This window comes from Poecile atricapillus, chromosome 9, assembly GCF_030490865.1.
Source record: "Poecile atricapillus isolate bPoeAtr1 chromosome 9, bPoeAtr1.hap1, whole genome shotgun sequence".
In the NCBI taxonomy this organism is placed as follows: domain Eukaryota; kingdom Metazoa; phylum Chordata; class Aves; order Passeriformes; family Paridae; genus Poecile; species Poecile atricapillus.
Genome location: NC_081257.1, coordinates 5,291,973 through 5,307,796, shown reverse-complemented (window position 1 = coordinate 5,307,796; position 15,824 = coordinate 5,291,973).

Sequence of the window (15,824 nt, the reverse complement as noted above, 5' to 3'; positions counted from 1 at the left end):
GCTTGCCAGGCGAAGAACTTATGATTAACTGAATGTAGGTGCCCAGTTGGATTTACCATCTCCTATGTAAGACCGTGGAAGTGGATCCAGCAGTTTGCAAACAAACAGAAAGTACTTGCTTCCCAATGGGAAAAAAAGCAGGAAGGAAAGTAAAATCACAATTCGCAGGTGGTAGTCCTTATCAATACCCAATATAGAGAGAAAACCTGTTTATAATGATTTGAGAAGCCAGAGGGGGAATGCGGAAGAGAGAGCAACACTTCCCTGTCACACTACAGTCCTAGGGTCACATCACCCCAGCCTCAGCTGCTGGACGAAATTCAGGGCTGACCAGAGTTCCAGTTAAAATTCACCCCTGGAAGCAGCAGCCACTGAAGCCTGCTTTCCAGCAGGCTTGTGCCTGGTTGTTGACTGAATTATTTCCCTTGTCTTTATCACAGTTCAGCATCATGAGTTCATCCCTCTCTGTGACTGTCTGAAAACTGACAGAGAAGAAAAACTTTAACTGAGAGGTGAATCTGGGGGTCTCTCATGTGGGTTCTTTGATGCACAGGCTGAGCTCATATTGAATTCTTTAATGCAGCATCAGTCTGTGTATTTCTCTGTACAGAACAGAAACTACTGGTGTGTCCTGCTTTTGAGATCTCTACATTTGGCTTCACAAATTAATATAAGGGACAGAAGAAAGGACACATAAACCAGCATAATCCCCAAGAGACAAAGCTAGAAACGAAAAATAATAACACATATTTCAAAACATTTTCACAAGTGTTATTATCCTGTAGTTTGTGTTAAAGTACTTCCAGTATTCAGCTTTATAAGCACACACAAGAAGGTGCCATCCCTACTGAAACCTGTTTTTGCCATGGATTATTTCATTATTTAGTCCTGATCCATCTATACCATTACTCAGTACCAGAGCAGCTGCATGTATAGAGGGACACTACATACAGGAGTAAAGAAACATTCTGAGCAGGTCTCAAAAATACCAAGGAAATGTTAGACTAAATGAAATTCTTTTATGCTGCTTACATCAGTTTTCCTGCATCCCTATTTCATTGACCCATGTTATGAGAAAAGGCAAATCATATTTCCAGACCTGCTTCAATGCATTTTGCAGATAAGAAAAAACGCAGTTGCACATTTCAGACCATCAAGAAATTCTCTCTGTGCACAAGAGAACACATTTTTTCCCCTCCTGTAACCAATTACTACAAAATTCAGCAAGTATCAGGTATCTACCTAAGGATATCTACATGAGAAAGCAAGGTAAAGCTAGGAGCCTTCCAGAACATCAGACAGCCTCACACAGAGGTTTGATGTTTCTCTTTTTTGTTCAGAGAGGAGAAATGAGTCAGGCACACTTGACTCTGGCTTGCCTTTGGATCTCAGACATGTACTATTTAATTATCATTAAAATCACACAAGCATGAAAGAAGCAATAAGCATGCATGGATTATTTCTTTGCTAACACTTACATGAGGAAAGTTGGTCCTAAAGGGCTTGGAAAAGTAATAGAGCCATAGATTTACTCTACCTTTGCCACTCAGACAATGCAAGTGTTGCTGTGTTCTCATGATCCCTTCATAGGCCAGGATTCAGAGTGTCAATCAAAATTCTATTAATTACAAAAAAAACAAAGCTGGACACTGACAAAATCAGATTTCCTTTTAGTACTGATTTTATACTCATTGATTATTTTGGGGTACACTTGAAGAGGAAGCTTAGAAGTAAAATTGTTCCCCTTTCAGGGCTCTTTTGAGGGATAACTGCCTAAATGTGTGTCATTATAGGGGTACAAATCCAGCCTTAAAAAGCCGAAGCAAGCCTTCTCACCAGTGATCAGAAGGGATTCCTCACATCTCTGTTTTCTGGAAATAATTTCTTGTGTTCACATTACTCCATTTGCTTTAGCACCCTCCTGCTCCAGCCTTCTCCTTTCCCTTCAATTCCTAAAGATCCCATTTCTCCCCTTTCCTTTACATCTCTCATTGTCTTGTTCTCCTTACAGTTCCTACACACTAAACCCTTCTCTCAGTGGGACTGTAAGAGAGGGTGATCATCAGAACAAGAAACAGCTTTCCCTTCCCACTGTTTGGGAAGTGAGGATCAAAAATAATCACAAGCCAGCCAAGCTTAAGCACAAATCCATTATTGGTGTGAGCAGGGCTCATTCCTGCTCGTGTCTGATTCCAGGAGGAAAGCACACATCTGCTTCCTACCATTTGTCTCCTCATATCCCCCAACATGTACATTGTTATGCTAAATGTTCTCATTAGTTTATTGATCTGTCATCACAAATGTGGCTCATCCCTGATTAGGCCAATTGATGCAACCTGTTCCCACCTCTCTTCCCAGGGCAAAGAGCATGGTCTGTGTGTGCACTACTTTCTCTGAACCAGTTCAAATTAAAGTCCCCACTGTGTTCTGCTGTTTTGTGATTTAACACACCTGATATTTCATACAGGAAAAACTAGAAACGTTTAGCAATCATCAAAAATATGGAACTATTCTAAAGCTGCTTAACTGTCACCCATTTTCCATCAGTTCCTTAGGCCAGAAAAGCCTTGCACTGTCTTGCAGCATAACCTCGTGCAAGGCAGGTCTGCACTGGTGCTCACACCAACACTTTGGACCTCGTTCAGCTCTGCCAGAGCGAGCCAAAGGCAGCAGGAGCTGTGTCTGCACTCGTCAGGACAGAGCCTGGCCCTGTACTCCTGCAGCTCTCCAGCCTCTGCACTGAGTCCTCCAAAATTCCTGGGGTTTGAGCTGCTTTTGACCAGGAGGTGAGACCTTGTCCCTGTGTCTGTCAGCCACAGCCTGTGAACTCCCCAAGGCTGTGAAACCAGTGCAGAGCTCTGCTTTGTCAAAGAATGTACAACTCACTGCTGCCAGACTTTTTTTTTTTCTTTTTTTTTTTTTCTTTTTAGAAATAAATCCATACTTACATTACATTCCCAACTCTCAGGTTCTACTTCAGCATATTTTGTATTGCTTCCACATTCAGGAAATACAAAAACCTAACAAAAGTAAAAGCTTAGTTGTGAAGTCGTATAGCAGGAAAGGAGAAAAGTTAGGGATCTACATTTAAGCACTTTCAGCTTCTCTGAAAAACTTCTTTAGACCAAAATCCTTGCACAAACGAGATTCTTCCTTGATAATAGATTTGTGTATTCTTAACAGATGACGATGGCCTATCTAGTAATATTAGCATTACAGAAGAGATCTAGGCCAATCAATTTCTGGAGCAATCTCGAATTCTGTTTATCTCTAAACTACTGCTCTGCTTTGCCTCGATAAATAAAGTGGCCAAACCCAAGACAAGCTAAATGCTTCACACATCAAAATAGAATCTCTGCAAAATGTCCCTGGGATGCACAGCAGTTAAAGAGGGGCAGAGCGGGACAGAAGCCGTGGCCGGCACTTCCCTGGTTTGAGGGTGCCCAGAGCTGCAGGCAGAGTGGAGCTGGATTTATCCATCTGCACACAGAGCGCATCCCTGTCCCCTCACAGCACGGACCACAGCAGTGTTAGTGCTCACTTTCAGCTCGGAATGCCTCTGGAAACAACCCGTCTGCGGCACAAACAAAACACCAACACAACCTCTCGTTTTAGAAGGTGGCTTGCATGGGCTCTGCACCTGCTCCTGAGGGGTGACCTGCTTTTTCTGTGCTGGATCAGAGTTTCCCGACCGGCTGGGTGTTGTTTTGAGGAGTTTTAAGAGACACTAAAAGGAGATGGCACAGATGGCAGGGAGGCACTAGGACCCGGCTGAGCTGAGCAGTGGGAAGGGACGATTTGCTCCCCCAGGAGCTGCAGCTTTGTGCCCTCCGTGCTGACCCACATCCCCCAGCCTCTGCTGGGAAAAAAAGGGAAAAATATCCACAGTGCTTTAACTTATGTTAAAATACAGCTTTAAAATCTAGTTAAGCACGAGCAAGAAACAGTTACGTTTGCATAGGAAAAAAAAAAAAAATTGGCTTCTGATCAGAAGGAGGAGGAGTTTGGCTGTCAGCGACTTTGAAGGAGAAGTAAATCCAGGCTGTGGTGAAGCTTCCTGCCCCAGCCTGGCCCCCTCAGGGGTCCCCTCGGTAGCCCCAGGGTGGCTCCCAGCACCCCTCTTTAGCAGCCAGCACCCTTTATTTGTTTCCATGGCTGGGGGCACACGGAGAGCCAGCAGTGCTCCCCAGCAATCCTCACTGCCACAGGCATGGGCACATTTCCAAGTCATGATGGGTTTGCTCGCTAATTTATTTAACTTGTGTAAATTGTGAAGGAGTGTAGAAGAGGGCCGGGGGAGCCTGCACAGTGGCCCCGAGTTTGCCAAAGCCGTGCTCAGGATGGCATTTTGTGATATACATAAAGACCATGCATTTTGGAAGAGTCTGACAGGTCCCAAAGGGCCTCTACATTGCAGGCTCAGTCCCTGGATTTGGAAAAGACCTTTGAGGTCAACTCCAGCCATTTAAGCCCTGCAGACATGACCCCAGTGAAGCTCAGTTACAGACGTGGGGCCAGGAGCCCTGACACTGGGCAGAGCAGCACCAGGGCTTAGAAAAGGCTGCTCTTGCTGCTCCACTGGAGTTAAAACCCTACCACAGGCATTCCTGCCAGCAATCCCTGTCTCCCATACACAATGCTCGATGCTAGACACCATTTCACCTCCTGACTCGCTGCCTCTGCCCTCACACCAGTGTGACCAGATCTGTTAATGTTTGGAGGGTGTTTTTTCTAGAAATAACTCCTCTTACTGCTGAGCAGTGCTACCCTTTGAACACCTGCCTTCATCTCTCCGCCCTAAGTAACTCTGTGTTTTCTACTTTCACATCTTCAGTCCTTTTTCCATTTTTGATTTTTCAGTCATTAGACTCTGCACTGTGTTGTTCTTTTGCTTTTGGTTTATTTTTCTTTTTTCTTTTTCTGTTTTTTTCTCTTCTGTGGTTTTGTGAGGACATGAAAGCCAATGCCTCAGAGGTTTACAATAGAAATGGCTTTACAACCTGAACCTGATCTTCTGCCTCTGATTTAGTGGTGAAAAAGGCAGGGCAGGACATACACTCAGTAGGAGGATGCTCATCAGCTGAAACACAACAGAGGAAAGTTACACTGAGACCTGAGCTGTTTAATTTTCCTGAGGTATTGAGAAGTGCTCTCCAGCACTAACTTTCTACTGCCTGTTTATTTCTGAATCAGACTCACATTGTTTTGACTGCCCCATTATTCAATAATCTACAGTTCCTCTCCTTGCATTAGCCTGGATTCTACTTTGAAAAAAATATTTTTGGATATCAGAAAAAAATGTCCTGGAAAAAAGAGTTAAAATTTAGGCAGAGCAAATATTTGAATGCTTCAGGAACCATTTCCTTTCTGGTGAAAGAAAAAAAGAGCACACAAAGAAATTAGTTATCTCCTTGTTTCTCCGGCTTAAGGTTTATTTTCTACTTCTCCCAGTTTTCCAGGATTCCAATAGCCCTAGAGAGTTCAGCAGTACAGCTCTGTCCAGCTCTGTCTAAGGTGCACACCAAGTCCATTTCGGCCTTCCAGTACCTGCAATGAGCCCACAGAAAGATAGAAAAAAAGTTATTACAGGGGTCTGGGGAGACAGAACAAGGGGGAACGGTTTCAGATGGACAGAAGGCAGGTTTACGTTAGATACTGGGAAAAAATACTTTCTGTGAGGGTGGGCAGGCCCTGGCACAGGTGCCCAGAGAAGCTGTGGCTGCCCCTGGATCCCTGGAAGTGCCCAAGGCCAGGTTGGATGGGCTTGGAGCAGCCTGGGACAATGGAAGGTGTCCCTGCCCATGGCAGGAGGGTGGGAATGAGATGGGCTTTACGGTCCCCTCTAACCTAGGCCATTCTAGGATTATCCAAATCTGTGCTGACTATGAAGAGATCCTTCATGCCACGGAATCTCTCCAGTTCCGGAAGTCCTGGCCTCAGCCACGCTCCCACAGCACAACCCCCAGAATGGTTTAGTTCAAGAACACTACAGAGACAAGCAGCCCTTCTTTAGCTGCACAGTATTTGCACAGCTACTGGTATTTTTTATAGGCACCAGAGCTGCTGCACATCTGTCACCTCTGCGGTGTCCCTGACGCAGGTGCTGGGTGCTCCAGAGGGAATGGCTGCACGTGTGGCACTCCTGCTCTGGGGTGGGCAGCACTGCCAGCCCCTTCCAGAGGCACCAGCCTGCTGCTCCTGCCTCACACAGCTCCTCTGGTCACCCCCCTGGCAATTTGGGGCTGAAGGACAGAAGGGCTGTGTGTAGGAAACAGCAGAAGAAAGATTTTGTTGTTAACGCTACAAGTGATTAGGTAACAAGTGACATCAAATTCAATGTATTACAAGAAATGAGAATCCAGGTGTATTTCCAGGTGTTCTGGACCAGACAGCAAAGTATGGAGCGTTGCTTCTCCTCCAGCCCACATTCAGAGACTGACAGTCAATTGTTTCCATCCCTGCAGCCTGATTTCAAAGATTGGGTCTACAGTAAAAGTCATAAAAATCTCACTTGAATGTCTCTCTCTACACTGACGAGGAGATGTGTGTGTCTAAACATGGCTCCAGGAATCTAGAATTAATAAATATTTTATAGTCCCATTTTAAGGACATGCACATAAATAAGAGGCCAGCCTAACTGATATTTATTCACAGCTGCTGCCATAATAGGAAACCAAGTTAATGAAAAACATCAGCAACTATAGCTAACAGGGGAAGGGGAGCAGATATATACAAAGTGCACACAACTGTTAGTGCAAACTTCCACTGAGACAAAGAGAAGTACTACTTTTCCAGCCTGCATTGGCAGCTCACAACTTTTTGATGTGGATTAATTTACCCATCACTAAAAATCAAATTTAATTTACTCATCTGTTAGTAGTTTGACCAAAATGTTAACAAAACCCTGTTAATAGATCAATTCAGGAGGGCCCTGTAGGTCCTTTAGCTAGAAAGCCAGAATTCCAACTTGGTTAGAAACTGGAGTTTTGTAAGACAATTTATATTATCAGTGTTGCCTCTGTATTTGTGACCCTCAAACATCTCCCTTAACCTCTCCAGGCCACGGCTGGGAGGCATGGAAGAGATTATTTCTGTGGAAGTAATACTTTTCCAACCTGGGATCTCTGAATGGTTATTTGTGAAAGGTTTTTGTTTTACTGATACTTTTGTTTTGATTAAAGCTATTCTCACAGTACAATACTTTTTAGTCCATTCCAATGCACTTATGAAACAAGTTTGAAAAATGCACAAATACAGAAATTAGTAACAGAGCTAAAAAAGATTCTCAGGTGACAAAAGAAGGAGGAAGTAGGGAAAGCTCAACTTCCCTGCTGGAGGACTATTTCTAAGGTATTTTCCCTCACTGACCATGGGACAGACCTTGTTACTGCAGACCAGGAACCTGCTTCCTAGAACAGCCACTATAAATATGACATCACATTAATTAACCTTTTTTTTTATTCCTCTGCATGAGTGACAGTACAGTGGAAAGTCTAAGATAATGTGCTTGTTAACTTTTCCATTCTTTGAAGCAGTAAACTGACAAATTCAAGCAGAAGCACTTGAAATAAGATCCACTTGTCTCATTTTTTTCCTGGATTATCTGCTCAGCATAAGAGACAACTTGTTTCCCATTCATGAAGCAACAATTCCATACCAAATACTAACCTGAAATGTTCTCTTCTCTACCTATTTCACCCTAAAGTGGCTCATTCAAGCACAGGAGGCTTTTAAGCAGATAGTGGAGCTGCAGCCATGACTAAGTGACAATAATGAGACCAGACAGCTTAAAACCTTGATATTGTTTCTGCCTCATACCCAAGCTGACACCCCACTGAGATCCTTCCACATTTGTCTCCCTTTATGATACTGCAAAAGGCACAGCTCATCAGCAACAACAACATTAATGAGATTTCTATTGGGATTGAAATACATTTTTCTATTGGGACCATTTGGACACTACTATTTGCCTAATTATTCCTCTCCTAATTAATTCTGCTGGCAGTTGCAGATCTTCAGTTACGTAAATACTCTCCTGTGTTTGTTCAATTAAGTGGAAAGATTCCTGTAACCTAATATGTTAACATTAGAATAAAAACAGCTGCATAACCTCCACCCAATACAGAAAATCCTGGAGCTCTCTGAAGGAAAAGCCTCTCAAAGCTCCTTAGATCTCTTATTTTTTTCCCCTGTAGTTTCTCGTAATTTTCAAAAGCATATTCCAAATATTTTTTTTCCTTCCTTCAGAGATGGTAAAAGGTATTAGATTACCAGTGAGTAAAAAATACTATTTCTTTAGAGAGCTACATGGCAAAGGATTTTACTACAACTTTACTACACCAAATGATACCACTTAAATCATTAATGGTTTAAGGAATAAGAGTTCAGCACTCTGCTACATTATCCAGCAGCCATATACAGAGCTGGGGATGACAACAAAAGTTCTGGTGTATTTTTTCTTCCTGGCTTCCTTTCCTGTGGGGACAGAGAGAGCTCATTTACCCACTTCTTTGGAGAAGTGTCAGTCTTGTCTCAGCAAATGGGGCCAAAATCCACTAGTAGACCCACAGAAAAGTCGATTTTTCCCAGCAGGAAAAATAATTTAATTGTCCAAAAGGACAAACTCTCTACAAGTGCCCACGTGGCCCACGTCAGTGTTCCGTGACTGTTCCACCTCCTGTGCTGACTTCCCATCCCAAGTTTTCCTACCCAGACCACCCCTCCCAGCTCCAACTTCAAGGTGCCTCAGACTTGCACCTTTTTAAACAATTACAAGTAATGTAGAAGAACATCTTCAGTAATCCCATGTCAGTGGTTTCTGTGCTTTCCACTGTGTGCACTACAGCCTGTTTGCTTTGGTTTATGATGAGTGATTTTCATGGAAAATTGCCTTTCAGGGCATGAGTGACATGCCAGCAGGTAAACACTGAGCGCTACAGGCAGAATTAGCTATTAGGAAATGACAATCTCAAATTTAGGGATGTATTTAGGACAGCCAGAGTTACACAGACCTCGGGAGGCCAGCTGGTAACTGTAATTCAGTTACACCATGGATTTGGTATCTAAATGTTCTTATCAAGAAAATCTGCCATTTCAGCAAGGTAAAAGTAGAACAAGTGTTTTAATTCCAGTGGATTTTGACAGTTCTCATGATTACTGCACTTCTACTAAAACAAACACCTCAAGGCACATGGACGGGCTTCTCACAATGTCTCCATTGCCACTCCCTTATCACAGACTTATTTAAGTTTCCAGTTGGAAGCCATCAGCTTGGAAAGAGCTGCTTTTAGGAGTATTTTAATGAGGTGCTGACTTAGAACCCAATTTTAATACTCTGAAGGAATAATAGCTGATAAGTACCAGCCTCCAAGGCTACATGACACACATTACTTTTTCAGACTATAAACAGGATTACTGAGTGTTACAAAACAGAATTAGACTTTTCATTCTCTGGGACTGTAAAATTATTTCGCTGTGGATTAGCTCTAGATTTTTCAAACATTATCAACGTTATCAAGTCTATTCAATGCAAGAACTTCCAGCAGTGTCGGTTAAGACAGCAATTAATAAAAAATCATTCCAATTAACCAAAGAGCTTCACAAAATAAAGATGACACTAACTTCTTTCCAAAGGACACATTCCAGTTAATAAAAAGTCCTGTTTAATTGTTCAGCAATAAAGTGCCTCCTGTGACTTGGCATTCCTGCTTATTTGGACTTGTACAAAGAGAACTGTTCCACAGTAGGTTTGGCATGGATTTGACATTAGTAAATAATATACGTTAAATATTAAATAGGGATGCAGCACATTATAGCCACAACCAAAAAATAAAGCCTTGGATTTTTATCTCAATAGTTATGAAGCAGAGAAAACTTTGATAGGAGAAGGATCAGAATCCTTACAACCAGATGACAGTGAAAATAGGGGGTTTGTCTTCACCACAAAGGTACAATCTTGGTTCCTAAATCCAGGTGTAGACACTTCTTTCCCCCACACCTAATCTAATTCCTGTATTCAGGACACCAAGAGAACTTCTCTGCCGAGTTCCTTTCCACCCCTTGTAACTTCTGCAACCACATTTTTCCTTTCAGTTCCTCGTGTTTGGAACATAGCAGTTTTCCAAAGCAGTGCACAGCACAGGCCTGTTGCCCTACAAACAAACTTCAGCCTCCCTCCCAGAACACGAATCCCCTCTTGAACCTCTCCCCTTCATCCAGATCAGCAGATAATCCTCCAAACATATTTCAGCAGGAATGACAAAAGTCAAACTCAGCTGGAAATTTTATATTAGAAGGCTTATGGCAAATAGCTGTACACTGCATTAAAATATGCCCCTTTCTTGTCAGCCTCATTTATCTGCCTGAGATAGTCTGACTAGTGTACATCTAAATAAAATGAGCTCAACTTGGTTTTAATCTCAACTATTACTTAACTTTTAAGTAACACAGAATCATAGAAGGGGTTGGGTTGGGAAGGACCTTAAACACCATCCAGTGCAACCCCTTGTCATGGTCAGGGACACCTTCCACTATCCCAGAGTGCTCTAAATCCTGTCCAACCTGGCCTTGGACACTCCCAGGGATGGAGTGTTCCCACTCCCAGATTCTCTGGGCAACCTGTGCCAGGGCCTCACCACCCTCACAGGGAAGTATTTTTTTCTAATATCTAATCTATAACTCCTCTCTCTCAGTTTGAAGCCATTTCCTCCTGTTCTGTAACTCCAAGGTCTCGTAAAAAATCTGTCTCCATCTTTCTAGTGGGCTCCCTTCAGGTACTGGAAGGCCACAGTTCAGTCATCCTGAAGCTTCTCTTCCCCAGGCTGAAGTACATTGATTTTGTTTAAAAGTGGAAAGGTTGAGGGAGGTGGATGTGAGAAGACATTGGTATGTTTTTCTAATTACATCAACTGCTTTTTTTATTCTAAAGATGTATCTCTATTTTTAGAAAATGTTGTCTCCTCAGCACATGCACTGGACATGTAGTCAGTGAATAAGTAAGTACCTGGACTTGCTTCGTTCACTATTGCGGCAGAAGAGGCAAGGATCTTCCCTTGTGCTGTAAAACCTCAACCTGAAACCACAATTCAGGTACAGTTCTCCTTACTTAAAGGGAAAAGAGGAAAAATCATTCATCTGATGATGACCAGGAAAGAGACCAGCAATCTGTGCTGGGCTAAAACCAGTAGAAAACATTCAGATATATCCTGAATTGGAGCTCCTGCTCTCCCAATCATCAAAATGAAAATGTGCGTGTTCCCAGAAATGCAATTCTTCTCCAACCCCAAAATAAGTCCTGTCCTAGCCCATCTTCTCCAAAGAAAAGAGGACAATCAGTGGTTAAAACAAGCATGAGTAAGAATGTAGTAGCACTGCTATAAAACAAGCTTTAGCATGGTCTGGTGATAAATTTGCTGTAAAACAAGATGTAAGAATAGCCCTTGTCCTAAAAACACTGGAACAAGTAGATCTAAATCTTGTACAAAGTAAAGCTGAATTAGAAAACAACATTAACCACCTGAATTTGCCACCTGCCTCTCTCCCAGGCCCTGCCACCTCCACCTCAGAGGCAACAGAAGAGCCCTATCTCATCACTCAAAGATTCATACAAGTTAGCTCAGATCTCCAATTTAAATCACAAAGCTGCTCTGGCTCACTTTGCCCGGAGCAGGACACTCACATCATCCCTCTGGATGCCTTGCAACAGGCAGTGGTTACCAACAGGAGAGGATTAGGAGAAGCTGCAAGTCAGGGAAACAAACATACAATTCCAAATGAACATTTCCATAGCAACTGCTGACTCAATCAGCCTGATTTTCAGGGTTGAATTTGTATTTATTAAAGAAAAGAAGCATAAAATGTTAATTTGAGCCTGTTACAAAAGGGAAATATTCACCCTGTATCAAGAAACTGCTGGGCCATAAATTAAGAACTATAGCAGATTAAAGTGGTTTTTTTCGTGCATTTCTTTGGGGTTATATATTCATTGATTTCTGTGGGTAAGAAATGAAGATTGAATTTTGTGATCTGTTCAAATACCTCTGCACTAAAAAAAAATTAAAAGTTGAATTTTAACTAAAACCTGTAAGAATAATTCAAAAGTAACAATAAATTATCTTTCAAAAAAAACAAACCTGATCAAGTTTGCAAGCACATATTCTCACTCATTTTTCAAAGTTTGTTGTAATTCATCAGGAATGAATATGTTCCACAAGAGTTTAAAAACATTGGGGGTTGGACTAGATGACTTCTAGTGGTCCCTTCCAAACATTTTTTCTATAGCTAAAGGAGAGAACTGACTGATTTCCATTTTGTCCAGCTATTTGTTAATTAAAATACATACTAATGGCAACATATCAACCAACCTTCCATTGTCACATACTTTGGTATTCACCATTAAAACAGGTATCTTACACATTACATTTTAAAACACTTCTAGGTCATAGAACTACTGGCAACCCAAGTATTACCAAACTTTACATTCCTAGAACTATAGCAGATGAGATGAGAGCAAAGCAAACTTTACAGATCAGATTCCATGCCCAACCAGATGAAGGCAAGGAATCAAACTATCACAGCATGAGCAAGTCTTCAGCTGAGTTTCTGCTGTGTATATGCAGGTAAAGGAGCAAGTCAGAAAGGGCAGTGTGAAATAAGATACAAATTAAATCTCTGTAATTAGCTGTTAATTCAGCTGAAATGAGACACCACTAGCAACTATTAGGTGTTTAGTTTTGCTATCTTCCCTTTTATCGCCAGCACAAAAGTCAGCATTTCAACAACTGCTGTATTTTCCTGTCTGAAACCTGGCTTCAGAAATGATTTCAGGGCAATGATAGCTGTTGGCTGTGTTCAGAGAGGCAGATCTAGAACTGGTGTTCCACAGAATCCCTGAAAGCCTCTGGAGTGAGCGGCTCCCTGAGGCTTTCTGGGACTTTCTAAAGCTTTGACACGCTGCAGAAGAGAGCTTGGACTGTGAAATGGACTAGGACAGTATTTGTGGCCACTGCTGTAGGAGGGATTCACCTCTGTAAATATTCTCTGTGTGTTTTGAGTGTCAATGCCTCTTACATGCCAGCAGTCATAAAGTTCTGTGGATCAGCATCTAGTCCATTTATTTGTGAAATAAGCAGCTGGAATAACCCTCTTTGATTCTGATTACTTATCCAAAAAGAAGGCTGGCAACCTTCTCATACAAAAGATCTGCCCACTTTCAGTATTTGCACATTTTTGAGGCAGACACTGGGGTTGTTATCTGTGGCTTGTCACCCGGGTCTGGATGGCAGGACAAAAAAAAATTGACTCAGGATCCTGTTTATAAAATAAGCTTACCAAAACTTAGATGGGGGAGGCCCAGTATGAAATAGTTACAGAACTTGTGATAAAGGAACAAAATTACACAATTGACATTATCTTCTAAGAGGCCAAGGCTGGCACCTTCGTTCTTCATACAGGACAATTTTCACTTTCTGATCTGATAATATTTTAAAAAAAATAAACAGAAGAGGAATAAGTTAGAAATCAGGGGCTTCAGATTGCAGAGGATGGGTCAGATAATCCTACTAATTATTTTCTAGAATTAAGCAATATTAAATGCTATTTAAATAAATAGGTATCCTTTTTTTTCCCTTTAACAATCGAGATTAGGAAGAAGTTTAAAAAAAAAAAGCAAAAGAAAACCAAGAAGGTCATCTGAGCACAAAAGTCCACTGACAGCCTGCAGGAGACAGTCTTATTTGTATTCATAAAATCTACTGCTGCTGCCAAGGCTATGGAGTTGATGTGCTCTATTTACACAGGAAAAACCAGAGCCCAAGACAACTGCAGCACTGCCAGGCCTGGAGGTGGAGGCACTGCTTTGTTATAGGGGCATTCCCACGTCCCAGTCCTCAGTAAAGGAAGAAAATCACCAATGGCAACAACACTGAGTAAACACAAAACACATTTCAATGCCCAGCTGAAGTGCCCAGAGGAGACACACATTAACCACCCTCACACTCATCCTGAGGACAGTTCTGTCTCCACACTTGACAGTTCTTCCAATGAATGTTGCTTGGTTTGTTAAAACTCAGAAGCTTCAAATAACAGTGCCCAGTGTAGTTACTAAACTCCAAAATAGCCCTCTACCAATTGATTAATTTATTTCCCACTGTCATGTACCAAGACTTTTATCTTAGGTCAGAACAAAAGAATTTGAGCCTCCTGCCATGTTAGACAGAGAGAGATTTTGAAATGATATAAGGACAACCATTACCTGTTGGGAGGTTATTCATGAAGAACAGGAAGTTCAGGGGAGAAGGAAAGAAGTCAAATTGCTTTCCAAGAATATGAAGAAAAGCTTTTGAAAACCAGTATACTTTGCCATTTTATCTTTGCTTCTTTCCCAAGACAAAATATTTTGCATTGTGATTTTATCACAATTGGTTTTGTGTCTAGAAAATTAAATGTCATTGTTCTCCAAAATGATAAAGCTGCAAAATAAAAAAAAAAAAAAAATTAAAAATTTTAAAAAAACCACAAAAAAGCGTTCAACAATAAACACAAACAAAAACCCCAAACAAATAAACAAACAAAAACCCAAAAGTATTTAAATTCAACTGCAAAATACATAAAATGCTACCTGCCAGCATCAGTTGTCTGGTTCTGCCAGGGCGCAAAGGCTTCCAAACCAGCGTAGCATGCTTGAAAGATTCCTGTAGTAGATTCATCACAGTTTTGCAGGACATGAGCAAATACAGAGATTATCGTTTCAGAAATTGGATAAAGGAAACAATTTCTTCAAAGCTCTCTGCTATGGTTATGTTCATTATCTACCACAAGAAAAACATAAAACAAACCTTTAAAACAGATTATCAAACCAGCAGTGGAGTTTTCAGGAATGAGTAATTTTCCCTATTCTGTGAGACTGGGCTTAAGCAGATGCCACTCTTGGAGGGAGCCTGGGAGCACAAATACAGAAGGGGCAATTCCACCCTGTCAGGAAGAAGAGCTGCTCTTTCCACTCTCTGTGGTCATGCAGTTTGCCTGTTCCAGACTGGGAGATTGGAAATTTGTTGTTAAATTACAGTTCTAACTAATTTAGAAGCTTTAGATATTGCTTCAATACAAGATATTTTTATTACATCTCCTTTACAATGTAAGAACTATTGTCTTTAAAATTAAGTTTAAAGCACTACTCCAATATAAAAGAAGCTTTTCTAAAAGGTACTTTATCCCCCAGAGCTCAAATAAGGTTATATAAACAGACAAGTATTTGTTAGCACACAGAATCTAAGAAGCCTTTTGTCTCAGGTATTGTCTAATCTATTTTTTTTTTGTGTAAAATGCTGACACATTTGGTAGGTGCCAACAGGTTGAATAATCCAAGAGGCAGCTCTCTTTTCACTATTTGTCACTTTTCATATATTTGTCAAAATAAATGAGGCTATTCCATATGACATTTTCCTGATTAACTCCAACAGCTGTAACCTGAAACAGGGGGGGAAAAAAAAAATGTTAATAGCCAAGTTAACCCCAAAACCTTTTATTCATTTAGAATTTAAAAAACTGACTGCATCACATAATCTTGGTTTTTATGCTTTGCCCTTCCTCCTCTTCTTGTCAGTACAAACCACATACCATGCATACTTAGAACCTGGTATATTCCCAGTTAAACTGGAAAACATGGCAGCATCCAAGCATCCACAATTGCCTGCACTGAGATGTACATGGATCATCATTTATCAGTCACTTTGCTTATGCAAAGTAGGTATTGCAAACCACACAGATGATAAAAGGAGTGTGTGCAGAAGGTATCTAGGAGATAAAAATCTATGTGGATCCAAGGC